The following is a 20,510-nucleotide window of genomic DNA, read 5'->3' as shown; positions in this document are numbered from 1 at the left end:
GATACATTTCAGCCATGACCTGGGCTCAAAGAGAGGAAGATACATCACGTTCTTTCATTCAGCAATATTATAATAACACAAAATTAGTACATAGCAAAATTCAGTACAATTGAAATCCAGTCACTGTGCATAAAAGAAAATAAAATATATACAAAATGCATGCTAAGATATGCTTAAAATACAGTTCAAGCATGCATATAATACATAAACCCATATATATATATATATATATATATATATATATATATATATATATATATATATATATATAGTAATGCACAAAATGCCACATTAAGAGGATGGAAAAAGTGAATTAAATGTATTCTATTATTCATGATGTTGGATGGGAAGTTTATGAACCATTGTCATGGCAGCAGTTGCAGGTAGACTCAACACAGAGATGCTGTTTAGGTGCATTTTTGAAGCTTTCAATGATTTCTAGATTATGTCTGTAGGCAGGTGGTCCCAGGTAGCAGTTCCTAGTCCGGAGGAGGCTCTCTCACCTACAGTTAGTTTTAAATGGAGGGCATACTAAAGAGAAAACTGTTGTCCTGATTACTTTTGAGTACATAAGGGTTGGCTCATGAAGTTAGTTTCACTCTTAAAAGGTTAAGCCCACCTTGATGTTTATTTATAAATGATGTATTTACTATATGGTAATTGAGTAGGTGCACTGGTCCAAGGACCATTGCATCCACAACCCATGCTAAGTGGCAACAGACAGTGCAAGCAAACTTAAGTTATACACTAAAAATATGACAGAGTGCAGGTTTGTAGATTTAATACCCTTCTATCCTGTTATATGTCATATTTTTCTGCAGACAAGTAAGTGCACCAGTCATTTTTTTTTTTCTCTTTGTATTCAGAGCTCATACTTTTGTCAACTTTTGGCATTTAGTTATACTATAGAAGCACCACATTTGATATTGTGTGTTAAAGCTTTTACTTCATGCATGCATTCTCTATTTATTTATTAATCCAATTCATGTCCGAGGAGGACTGACAGCCTATATTGCGACACACCAAGTGCAAGGCAGTGAACATAATTATGGTTAAGTTGTCAGTTTGTTGTGTTGGAGGATGTGTACACGCGCACACACACACACACACACACACACACACACACACACACACACACACACACACACACACACACACGTACACACACACACACACACACACACACACACACACACACACACACACACACACACACACACACACACACACACACACACACACACACACACACACACACACACACACGCACACACACACACTCACATACACACATACACTTAAGCAAAATACAGTCACCTACAGGAAATTTGGAATGTTTCAATTCAACTACTGTATGTCTGTGAGATGTGGAAGGAAAGCAAAGCATCTGACAAATATCCATGCAGACATAGGCAGTAGATGCAACAATTGCAATTAAAACATCTACACTGGGAAACAAGCTAGAAGACCAACCACTGTGTGGCAGTATTTCCTGCTTTGGGTCATTGTGCCACCTATTTGATGCAGAAATGCTACTGTAAATTACACATTCAACCCGATTATTTATAAACAAGTTGATACCTTAGGATTTAGTTACTAACAAGGTTATGCGCTGTAGTCAATAAGTTAATTATATCTGTGCTACTAAAAATGTTAGAAAGCCAATGAATTCAAGGGAGACAGTAGTTCAGGTTTATTGGAGTACAGAATTCTATATCTAATAATGCAAATGTCTGGAAATAGCTTCTACCTAGTACAGGTCTATTGACTTTTACTGAATATCATAATTGTCAGCTGCTAATATGGAACGCCACACTGCCCTTGGTGATATATTGTAGGTTACCTGGTTGTCCATATTAAGCTTAAAAAAAAACAGATTACAGGTATCTGTATATGCAAAGTAAACACCACTAATCACTTTCTCACCGGCACCACCCTTGCAGATCAATCATTTTTTTCTTCTTTGTCATTTCTGCAGGTGTTTTATTCATCAGGTAGGCACATAAGTAAGCCCAGCTGTTATTCACATAGAAATGCAATCATTAGCAAATATTTGCCATCAGTGCTAAGGGAATAGAATCTGGAAGTAGATCATAAGCTTGGGAACCTGGAGACACAATAATAAAGTCTAACCACAGCAATTTTGTAGCTGGTACAGAATAAACTACTTTGATCTGTCATGTTTTAGTACAGTCATTTGTAATATGACATAAACCATTCTACATAAATGTATTACAAAATGATACATTTACTGAACTGGCAGGAATGAACTGCTTACTGTCCCTTCAAAGCTCAGAAAGTAAGTAATGGAGTTACATTAAGTCAGGGGCAGCAGTATTCTTATCAGTTATGAAAAAAACACAAGAGTTCCCTCTGTGTATTAAACGGAAAAGGAGAGAAACAGTAAAGTTATTCCTCTCTATACTCTATGCCCCCTGAAATGTCCTGTTCCCTGATGAGAAAAACAATAGGTCCACTTTCCCAGCACTGATAACACAATCAGACAAACACCACCGTGGTTTACGTGACTTACATTCCATGTGTCTCAGGCTTGGACTCATCTCACTAACTGGCAAATCTCTTTACTCCTTAACCCCCACCCACACACATACAGTACCTCATGAATAGACTTTTAGTACTGGAAGACATGTACTACAACATGCATATTTACTGTCATAAGAAGCACTCAAGAGTACCATGTGAATATGTATAACTGTGTGGGCAGCAAGGATCCTGAAGTGTATAAAAAAGTGAAAAAAAAGTGTCAGTCATGGCACACATACCCTCAGTCACTGGAGAATATGCCTGAAATTTCTACTTAATCTTGTAAATGAAGAAAGACAGCAGACCCACTGCAGTATATAAGACAGAAAGATAGCTCTTTACTGAAAAGCAATGCCTGGGAAGGGGTGAATTACAATATGACACTGAAAAACAGAATAAGAAAATGTACATATTATTTCAAAAGAAGATTAAAAAGAGGAGGCAAGCACTGAAAGTAAATTTGGGGTCTATATATTCCACTGAAGCTTTTAAGGGAACAGAACACAGAAAACAATTTCTGTTTAAACTAAACAGGAGACTTTACTATGCGTACAGAAGTTAGAGTCTATATTGTGTGGAATGCATTAATATTTTTAACCTTGTAACCTTGCAAAGGAGTGTGAGTGTGTGTGTGTGCGTGTGTGTGTGTGTGTGTGTGTGTGTGTGTGTGTGTGTGTGTGTGTGTGTGTGTGTGTGTGTGTGTGTGTGTATGCGTGTGTGCGTGTGTGTGTGTGTGTGTGTGTGTGTGTGTGTGTGTGTGTGTGTGTGTGTCTGTGTGTGTGTGTGTGTGTGTATGTGTGTGTGTGTGCGCGTGTAGACCACACAATAAATCATTTAAAAAATTTTCCCACATTTAATGTGACCTATAACCAATATAATTCAGTTGAAAAACAGACAAATCTGTTAGGGGAAAAAATATAAAAAAAAAAAAATGTACAATATGCTGGTTGCATAAGTGTGCATACCGTTAAACTAATACTTTGTTGTGTGCGCACACCCTTAAACTAATACTTTGTTGAAGCACCTTTTGCTTTAATTACAACATTTATTCTTCTTGGGAACACACCTACCATCAATTAAAGAGATTCTGATAACCCCAAATAAAGTTCAGCTGTCCAAGTAGAATTTTCCTGACATTTACTCAGTTGCCTGCTACAGCAAAAGCCATGAATTGCAGAGAGCTTACAAAAAATCAAAGGGATGTCATTGTTGAAAGGTATCAGTCAGGAGAAGGGTGCAAAAAAATTTCCACAGCATTGGATATACCATGGAACACAGTGAAGACAGTCATCAAAAAGTGGAGAAAATAAGGAACAATAGTGACGTTGCAAAGAATTGGACGTCTCTCTAAAATTGATGAAAAGACAAGATGAAAACTGGTCAGGGAGACTGCCAAGAGACCTACAGCAACACTGCAGGAGCTGCAGGAATTTCTGGCAAGTACTGGTGGTGTACTACATGTGACAACAATCTTCCGTATTCTCCATATGTCTGGACTATGGGGTAGGGTAAAAAGACGGAAGTCTTTTCTTACACAGAAAAACATCCAGGCCCAGCTAAAAATTACAAAACAATACAGCAAGTCTCTCAAAAGCATGTGGGAAAATGTGTTATGGTCTGATAAGACCAATGTTGACGTTTTTGGCCACATTTCCAAAAGGTACGTTTGGCGCAAAAACAACACTTTGCATCACCAAAAGAACACCATCCCCACAGTGAAGCATTGTGGTGGCAGTATCATGTTTTGGGGTTGCTTTTCTTCAACTGGAATTAGGGCTTTAATCAAGGTGGAGGGAATTATTAACAGTTCCATATACCAATCACTTTTAGCCCAAAACCTTCAGGCATCTGCTAAAACGCTAAAGATGAAGAGTTATTTCACCTTTCAACACGACAATGACTCCAAGCATACATCCAAATCAATAAACGAATGACTTCACCAGAAGAAAATTAAGGTTTTGGAATGGCCCAGCCAGAGCCCAGACCTAAATCCAATAAAAAATCTGTGGGGTGACCTGAAGAGGGCTGTGCATAAGAGATGCCCTCTCAATCTGAAAGATTTGGACCACTTTTGCAAGGAAGAGTGGGCAAATATTGTCAAGTCAAGATGTGCCATGCTGACAGACTCCTACCCAAGAAGACTGAATGTTGTAATTAAATCAAAAGATGCTTCAACAAAGTATTAGCTTAAGGGTGTGCATACACAACAAAGTATTAGCTTAAGGGTGTGCATACTTATGCAACCAGTGTATTGTACTTTTTATTTTTTTATAGTTTTTCCCCTAATAGATTTGTTTGTTTTTCAATTGAATTATACAGGTTATAGATCACATTAAAGGTGGGAAAAGTTTTGAAATGATTTATTGTGGTCTCATTTTTTTATATCATAAAAAAACTGGCATTTTAACAGGAGTGTGTAAACAATTTCACTTCAGAATCTCGAACTACTGAAATATCGAATTTCAGTAGCTCGAGACTGAAGTGTTGAAAATGCACATGCGCAAAAGTGCAGAATCCCGAATGCAGAAATGTCTAATGTGGAAATGTCGAATCCACTGTTTTGGAGGCGCGCACATGATGGGGGATTCTCTGTGTTTGTAATGTGCGGTGTGGTATGTGGATGTAGCTGGAGATTCAGGTAAGTGATGTTTTACTAGGGGTTTTGGGTAGGGATTTTAGTGTGTGAGTGTGTTTGGAGTTTTGAGTTGTGGGTTAGGGTAGGTAGGTAAGATTGTGAGTGTGTAAGTGTTGAAAGTGGTGGTATTTGTATGTACATGATGTGTGTTTGTGCAAGGGGAGTGTAGAATGTGTAGTGGTGTTTTTTGTGTGTTTGTGTTTTTAGTGCAACCTCGAAGTTAGTGTGTGTATATATATATATATATATATATATATATATATATATATATATATATATATATATATCAGTAGCGGGTGTGTGGAGGGTTCGGGTGTGTGTTTGTTTTGCTGTGATTGGGTGTGTTTTGTTGATTTAAAGTGTAGGGAGGAAGGTGTATGTGTGCTTATGTGTGTGTGGAGTGTGTATGCGGGTAGTCAAGATTTTGAATTTCACGCTTTTGCGGTTTTGCGTTTTTGGCTTTACAGTCTCAAGATACTGAATTTCGATATTTCAGTATTTTGGGATTGTAAAGTGAAACCATATATATATATATATATATATATATATATATATATATATATATATATATATATATATATATATATATATATATATATATATATATATATACAAAGAGAGAGAGAGAGAGAGGGGAGTATTGAAATTAAATAAAACATCCAAAGATTGAAGTTTACAAAGTTGATCAGAAAAAGATGATTTTGAAAATGCTGACATACTACTATGCATGAACTAAGCAACATTCTCAGCGCATCCAAAGCGTAAACATAAAAAAATAAAATAAATAAATTGCAAGTTGGGAGCTATTATTAACTCCCCAAGTGATGCTGACATCCTACAGAAAGGCCTCACTGAGACCAAACAGCTGGTGTCAGAACCATAGCCTTAAGCTCAATGCCAAAAAATGTGTCATCATCCCCTTTGGAAAAAACTTGGTTCCCATGAATTACCACATCGATGGTAGTCCACTGAAAACAGAAGGCGTTATAAGAGATTTGGGAATACAGTTTAACAGCGACCTCTCTTTTGACCACCACATTACCACTGTGGTCAGAAATTCCTTCTATGTGTCACATCTCATTACTAAGGGTTTTGCATCCAGGAAGAAAGAGGCCATTATCTCCCGGTACTCTTCCCCCATTAGGCCAATCATTGAGTAGAATGCCCCATTTGGCATGTACCTCACTAGACATCTGCAACAACTGGAGAGGCCACAAAAGTACCTCACAAAGAGGATCCTAGGCCAACACTTGCCCTGTATGAAAAGACTCAAAAAACTCCAACTATCCTCTGTCTCATATTGCCTACTTAGAGGCGATCTCTTCTTGACTTACAAACCCATGTCTGACCCAACTCTGTTAGAATCGCTACATCTAAATAAATCCCAATCCGTCCGCACCACACGCTCCAGAGACCTCAACCTCATGACCAGAATCAACAGAATGTGTTGAAGGGACAGTTTCATAACCCAGAGACTGGAATAGACTTCCCATACATATCAAACAGAGCACCTCACTGGCCCTCTTCAAGAGAAATCTTGATGAGTGAATGGGAAATAGAAAATTCACCCCAGGGATCACTGCAGTGGCTCTACTCAACAGAGGCCCTGGGAACTAAGGTCAGGTGGCAAGATGCCAGGGAAGTCCTATGGGCTAGGCTTGTAAAGGCTCCAGGGACATTAGCCTAGTACACACCTATGAACCTATGAAACTATAAAATAAAACGTTGTTTTTCGCAGGAGTCAATGCTATATACACACACATACATACACAAAGTAAAAGAGAGAGAGATATTACACACACACACACACACACACACACACACACACACACACACACACACGCAATCACAAATATGCAAACATAAATATACATACATATATGTATGTGTATGTTTTATATATATATATATATATATATATATATATGTATATATATATATATATATATATATATATATATATATATATATATATATATATATATATTTATGGGTCTATATTAGAACATCGAAGTTTCACAACTTTGAATGTCCTAATATCGACCCCTATTCAACGAACGCTGAAAATAGCAAAGCTGCAAAACATCAAATTTCTTCCTAGGGAAGGAATTCGGTTGGCCAATCCTGTGGCTTCACTATTTTCAGCACTGTGGTGGAAAGTTACAGGTCGGGATCAGGTAAGTGTGTGATTGTGTGGATGTGAGAGTTTGGGCGTGGGGTAGGTGGGTTAGGGCATGGGTCAGGTAAGTCTGCAGTTGTGTGGACATGAGAGTTAGGGCAAGGTAGGTGAGTTTGGGTTAGGGCGCAGGTGAGCTGAGTGTGCAATAGTGACAGGCCTTAGGGTTAGGGCTTGGGTTAAGGTAAGTGGATAGCTAGTGGTGTATGTACAGTTTAGTGTAAGGTTAGATGTAGGATTTTAGGTGTATGTGTGTGGATTGCTGTTGGTTTGGTCTGCTTGTGTTGTGTGTATGTGTGTCGGAACATCAAATTTTTTCCCTGGGAAAAAAATTTGCTGTTCTGCATGTCCAATATTGTCAGCATTCGCTGAATAGGGATCGATATTAAAACATTCGACATTTTAAAAAGTCAATGTTCTAATATAGACCCTATATATATATATATATATATATATATATATATATATATATATATATATATCTATATATGGATTCACTTCATAACACTGAAACTTCATAATACTGAAAATGACAAAAATTCATAATACTGAAGACCAAAATACTGAAAGCTGAAAATACTGAATACTCAAAATACTGAAACTCAAAATACTGAAAACTCATATTATGCATAAACTCAGCTTAAACAACATAAATCATAGCAATTTCTACCAAATATATGCAGGGGGGCAAGCCCCTCTGCACTCCACAAGTGGGGGGCTGCGCCCCCCACACCCCCTGCTAATTATATATATCTACTCCAAGATTGCACTTAACTACACTATGTGCAGTCTTGGAGTTGATATATTTAATTAGCAGGGGGTGTGGGGGCAGCCCCATGGTGGTGCAGGGGGCTTGCCCATATTTGGTAGAAATTGTTATGATTTATGTTGTTTAAGCTGAGTTTACGCATAATATGTGTTTTCAGTATTTTGAGTTTCAGTATTTTGAGTATTCAGTATTTTGAGCTTTCAGTATTTTGGTTTCAGTGTTTTGAGTTTCAGTATTTTGATATTTCAATGTTATGAAGTGAATCCATATATATATATATATATATATATATATATATATATATATATATATATATATATATATATATATATAGATATATATATATACACACACACACACACACACACATATATATATATATATATATATATATATATATATATATATATATATATCATCATCAAAACACATTACGTCTAAAGTAGCAAAAAAAAACACATAGTTGATTTTGTACATCGTAAATGATTTTTTTATTACTGTCATGAGTTTTCTTAAAGATATGCAAGTAATATTGTAGTTTGCTTTACTACATTGTGCTGGATTGTGTGAGCTGGTGGTGTACTTAGTGATTTTTTTCCTTTCTTCCACTGTAATGTGATAGCGGAGTTGTTACATATAATTTAAGGGAGTGTGGGGGCATAGTCCCCTAATGTGGATGTGCTTTGGGCTTGTCCACTACAAAAAAAATGTGTTTTGTTTGTGTTTTTCTAGTTTTGATTAAATGATTTTTGATGAAATGACATGCATCCATCTATCTGTGTGTGTGTGTGTGTGTGTGTGTGTGTGTGTGTGTGTGTGTGTGTGTGTGTGTGTGTGTGTGTGTGTATATATATATATATATATATATATATATATATATATATATATATATAAATACGCATAAAGAACCCAAGCCAGAGCATTGCATGCATTTTCATAAACTTCTTTCCTCGGGCTTTTTTGTTCTCCTTAGTCTTAATTACATGCTATCCCAGTTTTAATAAATCATGTTGTATATAGTTATGCTTTTTTAGTGTATCTGCTGCACTCTAGTTAAAATTGCATAATCATCACAATAACAGCAACAACAAATGATTGTTTTTCTTAGTACAATGTTCTTAGTATAGTATGTTCACACATGGAGTCAGGCATTTCTAGTAAAAATTAGTCTATGTGCACTCAATATCTTTTGCTAGATTGCATCCATCCATCCTCTACCCTTTTTTCCCATTTTAGCACTTATGCTAATAATCCAGTTATTTTAACTGTCAAAGCATTTTCTTATTGTAATAAATATGAGAAAAAATAAATAAAAATCTGTTTAACCAGTGTATACAGATTGTAGACTCTATGAAACAGACACACACACACATGACAGATGAGTGCTACTTTATTTAACAGAGTAACATTTTATTGGCATAAAATTTGGGGTTAGAACAGGAAAGTTGTCAAAAAATTATTTTGTCATGCATAACTCTGTATATGATATATTGACCTCACAAATTATCCCAGATAACAATTGTACATAAAACTGCATGCCATCCATTTTTCTGTAGTTGATTATTAGTCTTATAGTTTAAGCTCAGTCTAGTACTTCATAACTGTCGCAGTGCAGTGCTTGATGGATCTAGAAGTTTGTGCAAGAAATTACGCATCTGTACAATCGTTGTAATCTGTACATGAGCATATTTTATTTGGATTATGCATGAAGACAAATGAGTTGATTGACTGCATAGGCAATATTTTATTGTTTACATATTTCCTTTCTTAGAATGTCTTTTTTTCTCTGTATAGATACATGAATAGATAGGCACACATAGATATATTCAGTGCATTTCCTAAAGACATTCTTAAAATAAAATCATGAATTCAGAATTCAGTAAAGATGGACTGTACTTGTTATATAATTTTTATTATTATTGTTGTTGATTGTTTTTAATTCCTGATGCCTGCTAACCATTAGGCTCCCATGATCTTATCTAGCCGTCTTGGTTCCCACTGGAAGAGAACTGCCTCCAGCCCATTGGCTCCTGCAGGTGAAAGCTGATTAGGAGACTATATTCCAGGTATATACTAGGGTTTACCCCATGTTATACATACCCTTAGTGGGAAAGGGGAGGCTTATAAGGGCAATTAGCATAATTTTCTATACCTCAGTTGAACAGAAAAAGTATAGAATGTCATGTCTCATTGAACATGCTGTTCATCCAGCCATTCGAGTAAGGTTGCATTACAGCAGGGATCAGGAAATTTGCCCTTTCTCCACTGTAGTGCAATGTTGGAGATGATATATATATTTACTGGGAAGTGTGGGGGGCTGAGGAGTTTCACTGAATGGCATTTTCAATGTAATGCTGTTTGGCAATTTTTCCGTTTGATGGCTGAATAAAGACCCCTTGAAAAGAACCCAGTCCCAATTCCTTCCACCATGATAGGTGATCTGACACAAGCCTCCCATTCCACTCAACTTGCCTTAGTTCCTCTAGTGCTAGAGCCACTAATAAATATTGGGTTGCCTGGGTCATAGCCACAGCTTCATCCCCTTAAGCACTGGAGCTTGAGCCAGTTTGCTACATGATAAAGAAAGTAAAGTATATTTTGACATAAAAGTTAATTATTGTACATTTCTCAAAATGCGTCAGTCTCAGAGCTCTTATAGTAAGTGCCAGAACAGAGAATGCATCTCTCACACACATGCTATACTTCAAAGACATATAATTTTGTGCTTTGCATTGTGTGAAATATATATTTTTTATGCTGTTTCACTGAGTGGTGAACTGAATGAATTTGATTTCATTCATTCATCATTGCATGATTCACTGGACTATAGATTAGAATACAAAATCATTCCCAACCCATTCCTATACATAATCACACATTATTTTCACTTTAGCACCACTAAACATTGATCATCGTGTTACTTTTGTCAACAAAGCATATCTGCACTATTGCATCATCAGCTCTATGTGAAATAACTCTGTTCATGAAAATGGCAAGCTCACATCAACAAAAAAAAAAACAAAAAAAAAACAAAATTAATCTTATAAGGTATTACAAGAACATGTGTTTTACTTGTATTCTTTATTTATTTATTTATTTAACATTTGTTGACCGGGGTAGTCTAACTGGATATATGTCCATTTTCAGTAGAGGCCCGGGGAGAAAAGCTCCAAAAGAACAGACAATTTAAAACAAATCAAAGGACAAGAAGAAATGCATAATAGTTTACAAATGTTAACAATACAGCTAAAATAAAAGGAAAACATCATTCCTTTAAATTAATAAAAATGTTTTTTTTTTTTTTTTTTTTTTTTTTTTTTTTTTTTTTTTAAGAGCGTGCAAGGAAATAGAGAGGAGAGTAGTAGTGGAACAAAAAGACAAAAGGAAAGAGGAGAGAGAAATACAGAGAGGTTTGGTAAATGTAAGGTAAGAAGGAGAAGTAAAATCTAATATGAGAAGCAAGGAGAAGGTGGTTCAAAGTAACATGCTAAGTGGGCTAAGGAATGAGAAGAGAGTAGGGAGGATAAGCATAGGAAGAGAGAATGTAGTGTTGTAAAGGAGGAGAGATTTTAGTCAGGGTTGCTGCATGGACAGAGCCAGTGCTTAGTAAGATGAAGTTTGAGTTTCTTTTTGAAGAGTGAGGAAGAGGAGATCATAGTGAGGTCCTTAGGAAGAAGGTTCCAGCTTTTCCCCACTGTATAGGCGAAAAGTGAGTCATCTGCTTTATTATTAGATTTATGTGTGGATACTAAAAGTTTGTGTGAAGAGCGAAGGTTAGAAAGATTTTTATCGGGACTAATAAGTTTAGTAAGGATAGGTGTTTTTCAGGGAAGTAAAGGATTTTTTGGGTGATTATAAGTTGCTGTGATAAAAGTTGATTTTCAAGTTCCAGCCAGCCAAGTTGTTTTAAATTTAGGCAATGGTGAGATCTAAAAGGGGTGCTGGTAGCAAATCTGGCTACACTATTGTAGGAGGTAGCCAATTTGTTCAGGTTAGTTTTAGAAAGATTTGTATATAAAGGTGATGCATACAGGAGAGTAGAGATAAGATGGGAGTGGGCAATGGTAATTCTGGCTGTAGGAGTAAGGAAAGGCTTGATTTTATAGAGGGAGCCAAGCTTTTTATTAATAGATTTAATAGTGGTATTAATATGAGAGTCATAGTTTAGGCTATGATCGATGGTAACCCCTAAAAGTTTGGTTGATGTGTCAGGAGATATAACTGTGCTTTTAACTGCATATTAAAACTTCAAAAGAGACCACAGCTCTGTCTCTTATGAGTCAGACAGAATTTTTTCCCAACCTCCCACCCTGTTACTTTTCTGTTCTGTTCTTAAACACCACTGTCATTCTAGTTGCCTGCATCTTATGTTAATTTGACCAAATATTTTATTTCCTCTCTGCTTTTACTGGCTGGTGTGAGTAAGCACAAAATTATCATTTTGTGAAATCACTCCCCTTCAACTATTTAAATTACTTTTCCATCCTACTGTATTCCATAGTACCAGAATACAAAAGTGACCACCCCCTACAAATCTATCTTGCTGTTTTAAAAATAGTGACTCTCCACTAAAACCTAACTTTAGACAGGTATTCTTCTAGTGCACACTGCAGTGTTTAGGATAAACCATTTTTTTTCATTGTACCTTTAAGCATCTATTGCAAGACCACCAGTTATTGTAGAGCCCACATTCTGCCTCTCAGTAGTAATCTTGAGATTAGTGCTTCTGTTTTCTCCTGGTGAGAGAAGGAGTACAGGGACATTATTTCCTGGAGACTGCTGATCACCGGGAAGCATAATAACTGCTTTAAAGATGACAGCTTAGAATCTGTGCTTATATTCTGATCCTGGTGAGAGTAGGAGCAGAGTGCATTGATTCCTGACTCTCTCTGGTTGCAGAGTGAGTGTCTGTGCTTAACATACCTGATTGGTCTGGTTGCTATTTGAGGCATCTACCAGAAAAAGGTTACAGGCATGCAGACCCTTGCATCATTTGCGACAAGACTGTGGATCACCAAACAGGCCATGTGGCCTGCTTCTCTTCTTGGGATTGGTGCTAAAACTAGCTAGTTTTAGCTAGAACTAGCCAGTTTTTTTTAGTTTCAGCACTCAAAACGTTTTCCTTGTGCTCAGCACTTGCTCAGAACTCATTGTAAGCACTAAATAAACTATAAATTATTATAGCACTCAACTTTCCTCACTTGTCAAGAGGAAAAAAGTTCTTAGTACTTAAATTAATAAGCACATATCCAGGCATGTCCATGGGTCAGCTCCTGGTGTTTTCTCCTGTCCATCTGATAAATCTGGGCATCTTGGGCAATGTAGCAACTGCCTCATGTACACCAACAACCCTCTCCTCCTAACACCCAACACTACAACCTGTGAGAGATGCACTTATATAACCAAACTGGAAGCCAAGCTCTTTCCAGCCAAGACTGGACTAGACAGTCAAGAGGAGAAGGTTAACACCTGCACCACACCACACTTAACACATAGTCCTTCAAAACCCACACTACCGAAACACACATATAGAAACACAAAGCACACACATTCATGGAGGCTCTCAATAAAAATCTGCCCAAGCAACAGAGACCTACCAAACTGAAATGCAGACAACCACCCCTCCAACACTACCCAAATGACACATAGCACACAAAATCAGTGTCCCACTCAACCTCATTCCATAAGGCAAAACAACATACCCAACATACTAATCATAGGTGACTCTATAGTCAGGAACATTGATGTCCCACTCACCAGGCTAAACAAGGAGAAAGTTACTGTCAGCTGCCTGTTGGGTGCCAGGATCCGGCACATAACGCATGCAGTCAGGTCACTCCAAAACAAGTACAAATACAACTCTGTCATTGTCAATGTTGGTGTGAATGACCTGAGATGTACCTCCCTGGACTACATGAAAAGAGACATGGAGGAACTCTCGGTTCTTGTAGCCCAGGCAGGTATGACCCTAGCCCTAAGTAGTATCCTGCCATCGCCCAGAATGATACCACAGTACAAGGACAAAATGATTGACTTCAACAACTGGCTAAGCTTCTGGTGTCATTCTGTGGGGATCCAGTATCTGTCTGCCTAGAATAATATGGTCGACAGACCACAATGCTTTGCCAGAGATGGCCTGCACCTGTCGCCCCTGTGATTCCGGATACTGGCTAAGGCTCTTGCCACCCCTATAGTGCCTTTTTTAGGCAAGGTTCAAATGCTAAATTCACCACCATAACAGGTACAAGCAAGCAAACTCTGAGGGTAATGCTATTCAATGCTAGAAGTCTAAACCTTAAAATGCACTCACTCAAGGCACTCCTTAAAATGGAGAACATCAACATCTGTGCAGTGACAGAGACCTGGTTCAAGGCTCCAGAGAGCACCCCTGCATTACCTGGCTATAATTCATACAACAACTTTCGGCTACCTAGCCTGGACCGAAACACTAAAGGTGGAGGCATGTCCGTATTCATTAAGGATATCCACACCTCCAAGTTAGTTGCACAACATAATGCATCCGAAATTATCCAAGTGCAACTAACACTGAGCAAGACTGCAATCCAGGTTGTAGCCTGTTACAGATCCCACCAACATGCCCCAGGACTCCCACTCTTCCTTTCTTAGGATACTGGAAAATATTGAGGTACAACCCAATACCATAATTATGGGCAATTTCAACTACCCCACTATCAACTTGGAAAACTACTCATGTACCAACTCATTCACTCAACATTTTCTGGAATTCATAAATTCCAATACCTTGGATCAGCTTGTCCACACCCCCACCAGGGGCAGCAATATCCTGGACCTGGTCATTACCAATATGGGTAACCGGTATTCCACACCAGAGGTCAACTCCTCTCTGGTCAGATCCGACCATAAGCTAATCACCCTAGACATCCATATCCCAACCCCACCCCCCATTAAGGAAACCACCATCAAAAACTACTCCAAAGCCAACTTCATGCTTCTTAAGACAGAAGTGGAAAACTTCACGACACCCATGCAGACGGAAAATAGAGGTATGACTTCTGAATCTTACAGAAATGCACTGTATAAGCACATACACGAGTGCATGGATCGTGCCATCCCCAACAGAACCAAGACACTATCCTCCGAAAAAAGGAAGCCAATCTGGTGGTCCCCTGCCATAAATAAACTCTAAAACAGAAGGAAGAACCTGTTGCAAAAAAGAATAAAATCCCAAGATTGGAGGAACTCCCTAGTCAGCCTCAGAAAGAAGCTGAGATCCCTCATAAAATCCTCCAAAGTCAGTTATGAAAATAAAATCACCACTGATTTCAAAGACAACCACAAAGCATTCTACAGATATGTCAAGAATCTCAATGGCAACACTCAGATCTGCTCTGAGCTACAGCACAATGGCACTAAATACACAGAACTAACCGATATTGCCAACATCCTGGCAGATAGGTTCAGGGCTAACTTTACCCCCCCCCCCCGACCTCCAAAGGTCTCATCTTAATACTGGAATAATGCAAAGCCCCTGTAATCATGGATGAACAAGTAAAGACTGCACTCTCCAAAGCCAAGAACACAGCATCCATGGGACCAGACAACATCCAAGGCTACGTACTGCATGAACTATAGAATGCACTGGCACCACACCTAAGTACCATGTTCAATCATAACCTCACCTCAGGCTATGTGCCTACTGAATGGAGCACAGTGATGGTTATCCCACTCCACAAAGGGGGTGCCACCATGGACACCAGAAACTACCACCCTATTAGCCTGAAAAGCCTGGTCTGCAAGACCATGAAGCGTATCATCTTGGAACGTATAAACAAAGACATAAGTAACCTCCAAATCCCGGACCCCACTCAGTTTGGGTTTGTAAAAGATAGATCATGTCTACTAAACCTGACTGAATTCTTTGAAGCAGTCATTAGAGCCATAGATGAGGGCAAGGTAGTGCACACAGCCTATCTTGACCTCGCCAAGGCTTTCAATACCATTCCTCACTTTGGAATTATAGATAAACTCACTAAACTGGGCATAAATCCCTATGTTACATGATAGGTGGCCAAATGGCTCACTGACAGAACCCACACAGTAAAATTAGCTGACTCCAAGTCTGACTTCAGATCAGTGATGAGTGGAGTACCACAGTGTTCGGTCCTGGGTCCTCTCCTGTTTGGCATCTACTTCTCTGAAGTGCAGGCCAACACAGAAAGTCTTTGGCTAAAAAAGTTTGCAGATGACTGCAAACTGGGAGCCATAATAGAATCACCTAATGATGCATATATTCTACAAAAGAGCATCACAGAGACAGATGCTTGGTTTCATGGCCTCAAGCTCAATGCCAAGAAGTGCATTGTCATCCTCTACGAGAAAAACTTGGTACCCATGAAATACGACATAGGTGGTAGCTCACTAAACACTGAAAGTGTGATAAGACCTCGGGGTACAGGTGGACAGTAGTCTCTCCTTTGACACATCGCCACAGTAGTCAGGAAATCCTTCTATGTGGCATACCTCATCACAAAAAGGTTCTCCTCTAGAAAAAAGGAGGTCATTGTTCCTCTCTACTCATCCATCATCAGACCCATTATACAATGCCCCATTTGGCATGAATCTCACAAGACACCTATAACACTTGGCAAGGCCACAGAAATACCTCACTAAGAGGATTGCCAGCCTCAAACAGATGCCATATGCAGATCTTCTGAAAAAGCTCCAGCTCTACTCCGTCGCATATAACCTACTCGGAGGCGATCTCTGCCTAACATACAAAGCTATGTCAAACCCAGAGCTGTTGGACATGCTACACTTAAAAAAATCCCAATCTCTCTGAACCACATGCTCCAGGGACCTAAACCTTGTCACCACAATAAACAGAACATGCTGGAGGGATAGATTCCTGTCCCAGAGACTTCCCATACTCTGGAACAAACTACCCATTCATGTCAAGCAAAGCTCCTCATTGGCCCTCTTTAAGAAAAATCTTGATGACTGGATGGGAAATAGAAAATTCACCCTAGGAATCACTTCTGTGGCACTGCTTGACAGGGGCACAGGTAAATAATTTTCTTGGGTGGCAAAAGCCAGGGAACATTTTTGTCTAGGCTTATATAGGCCCGAGGGCCAATAGCCTAGTATCTACTAATGAACCTGTGAATCTATAATAAGAACCAGGAAAAATGTAACTGAAATATACCATAAATTTTACACAGACAAATTAAAAAAATCATCAGCCAGATTCAGTAAAACCCACATGGTCCATTTACACTTTGCGCATGTCATGCCATGACGCGCACATGGCAGCGCACTGTTTTGTATTCAATAAGTGGCTCTACATGGTGTGCAGAGCCACACACTGCTGCACAAATAAACATCATGGCATGCAGTTTACAGCATAAACAACTGAACTGTATGCTAATCAACCAATCCATGATGGAGAAGCTATTTAACAAGCTATAAAGCAAGGGTATAGACTCAGTGTGGGTTTTCCCTGCAAATTCCAAAACCTATTGGAATACAGTCAAAGAAAGGAATCTACACAGAAACAATGTTAGGGACTGCTGTTGTTTTAATTTATGTGTATGTACAACAGGCTGAAGTCTATGGTGCTACTGCTGCTAATAGACCAAAGCCAAGAAGGAGATGATTTTTCAAACCCCAGATAACTTGTCACAATCTACATGATATGGAAATTGTAGAGTGCTACAGGGTGAATGGAGACACACTACAGGAACTCTGCAACTTCTGTCATGCTCAGCTCAGAGCCAGGACAAATGGAGGAGAACCCATCCCAGTGGAGACAAAAATGTGTGTGGCACTTAGAATTGTAGCTACAGGTACCCTTCAAAGACCAACGGGGGGGGGTGTTGGGGGTGTCACAGGCATCAGCATCCAGGATCCTCCATCAATTCTTGAATGCTATGCTCCAACATGCTATTGACCACATATATTTTCCCTATAATCCTGAGTATAGGGCCATAAATATGCAGGAGTTCTACCCTGTAGCACATTACCCTGTAGCACATTACTGAGTGCCATAGATTGCACACATGCAGAAATTAAGGCACCACCAAGGAAACAGTGAAAACTCTACATTAATAGAAACGGCTTCCACTCTACTAACTGCCAAGTCATATATAATGCTGTGGGAATCATCTTAAATGTGTGTGCTAGCAACCAAGGCAGTTACCATGACTAACATATCTGGCACATCTCTCAACTGTATCAGATGTTCACTAGAAATTATATCTGACAAGGTCATTTTCTGCGGGGTGTAGGTTATACACTGCAACTGTGGCTGATGACACCCATCAGGAATGCACACACATCTGCTGAAGATGAATGATGCACATGGTCAAACCAGAAATATGATATAACATGAGTTTGGGCCGTTGAATTCACGGTTTCAGTGCCTAGACACATCTGGGGGGAGCCGCGCATACAATCCATGGACATGTACTGAAATATTCACAGTATGTGCCCATGCTACACATCATCCTGAGAAAGCAGCTTCAGCAGGATCAACAAGGGGAAGGAGCACACATCCCACCACCAATGCCAAGGTCACCACAACCACATGCAGGTAAGGAGTCAAAGGGGGAAGCAGCCGCTGCTATGGGTGAAGGCATGCATAAGCATGCTCAATATGCCCTTACATTGTCTAAAAGACAATGCATAGCACACTCATTCACCACCTAATGGCCTAAAACATTCCTCCTATACATACATATAGTAACATTGATGCTAGGCAGCTGTCACAATCTTTTCCTCTCCATGTATTGGCTGTGTACTGCTAGCATCAGACAGAGTCAGCCCTGAAATAAAACTGTTGCAACTGCCAAGATAAGTGTTGAACTGGAGTATATTGTGCAATAATATGAATGATGGGCATATCTTTGTATGTTGTCACTTGGACAGGCAAATGTCACATTTTGCTAACAAACCATCTTTGAAATGCTGAAAGTGATATCAAATGAACTGTCCCTGAAACATGTCTACAGATTTAGCACACAACATTCCATGTAAAGGAATTGTCAATCATGTATACTTGTGAAATGCCCTGACAAACATGCCCATGCCATCAGTACACTTCTAAGCAATGCATACAGATAAAAGTGTAAAAGCCTTTGCTAATCAAAACATATATATAAAACTATTAAACAGATTTTTCTTAATTACATTGCAGCATATGTAATATATAGCTGATAAATGCAAGCATGCCTTCTCAAGTTCTGCAATCCACTGTGCAGATAAATCCCAACATAATAACCTCTTTTCTGTGTTCTCTACATAAACAAGTCTCCTCACCTTCAGTTTCCTTAGCTACTTGGTAGCCTCGTTATGGTGTAGATTCAGTGCTGCTAGTGTGATGTTGCAAATGAGGTGGGAACTCATTAGAATTGCTGAGTCCCAAGTACTTGGCCCAGTGTATCTGATGTAAACATAGTGCAGACACTTCCTCAGTGTTTGTTTTAAATGGTTTATAACTGTGAATGATTACTGGTATGGAGAAGGAAAACACAGCAGCAATGCAGACTGCCCTACATCCAGTGGGTGTGCCAGGTTAGACTTACAAAGTGTTAAATTTAATTTTGTCAGGGTTGGAAATTTATGTAAGCAGCACACAATTCACAGGTTATTTTCATTAGCATCCAATCTCCCTTTCATTTGCTGGCAACTGCATATTATATTATTAACATTTAATATCCTCACACATTTTAAGTACAATGATATAGAATGACTTACGGACTGCATGTCTCAGATTAATGCTCAGATAAAACAGGAATAAGTAACAAACACAGATAGGTAAAACAGAGCTGCATATTTGTAAGCGATACTATTAACTGGTTGTGTAATTAGTGCACTACATCCAAAAATAATAAATGTTTTTTTTTTCAAATATATTGTTATTGAATTTTTCAAACTTTTCAAACATACAAAGGAAAAACTGTAAGTCATTGTAGGGAAGCAGTAAAATATAGGTATATATGTAACAGTTAGTACAAAAACTATGCATTTAGAACACATCAGTTATCTTACAGGGAAGCTTACATCTTAGAGACCAATATAAGCAGTAAAGACCCCCAATAACTTATTACAGTCAAAGTCTAGGGATACAAATGGAAAGTGGCTTGGAAGGAAGAGTATATGACTGTCTTAAGAAGAAAGAAAAGCGGTAAGGAGGGTATAACCATAAAAAATACTATTTACACCATGTACTTCTATTTATACCATATTTACAGCATATTTACACCATGGATGCCAGAGAATAACAAAATGATATAACAAAAAATTTTGTAAAATCAAAAGTTACCGTGGAATGGTAACAATGTCTAATGGTTATAGGGCCAGAAATGATACTGATGGAGGTTTTCCTGGAATGTAGTGTTAGAGACCCA

The sequence above is a fragment of the Protopterus annectens genome, chromosome 4.part1 (genome assembly GCF_019279795.1).
Source record: "Protopterus annectens isolate FY-2018-M chromosome 4.part1, PAN1.0, whole genome shotgun sequence".
NCBI lineage: Eukaryota > Metazoa > Chordata > Ceratodontiformes > Protopteridae > Protopterus > Protopterus annectens.
The sequence above is the reverse complement of the archived record's forward strand: the minus strand, read 5'-3'. Positions refer to the sequence as shown.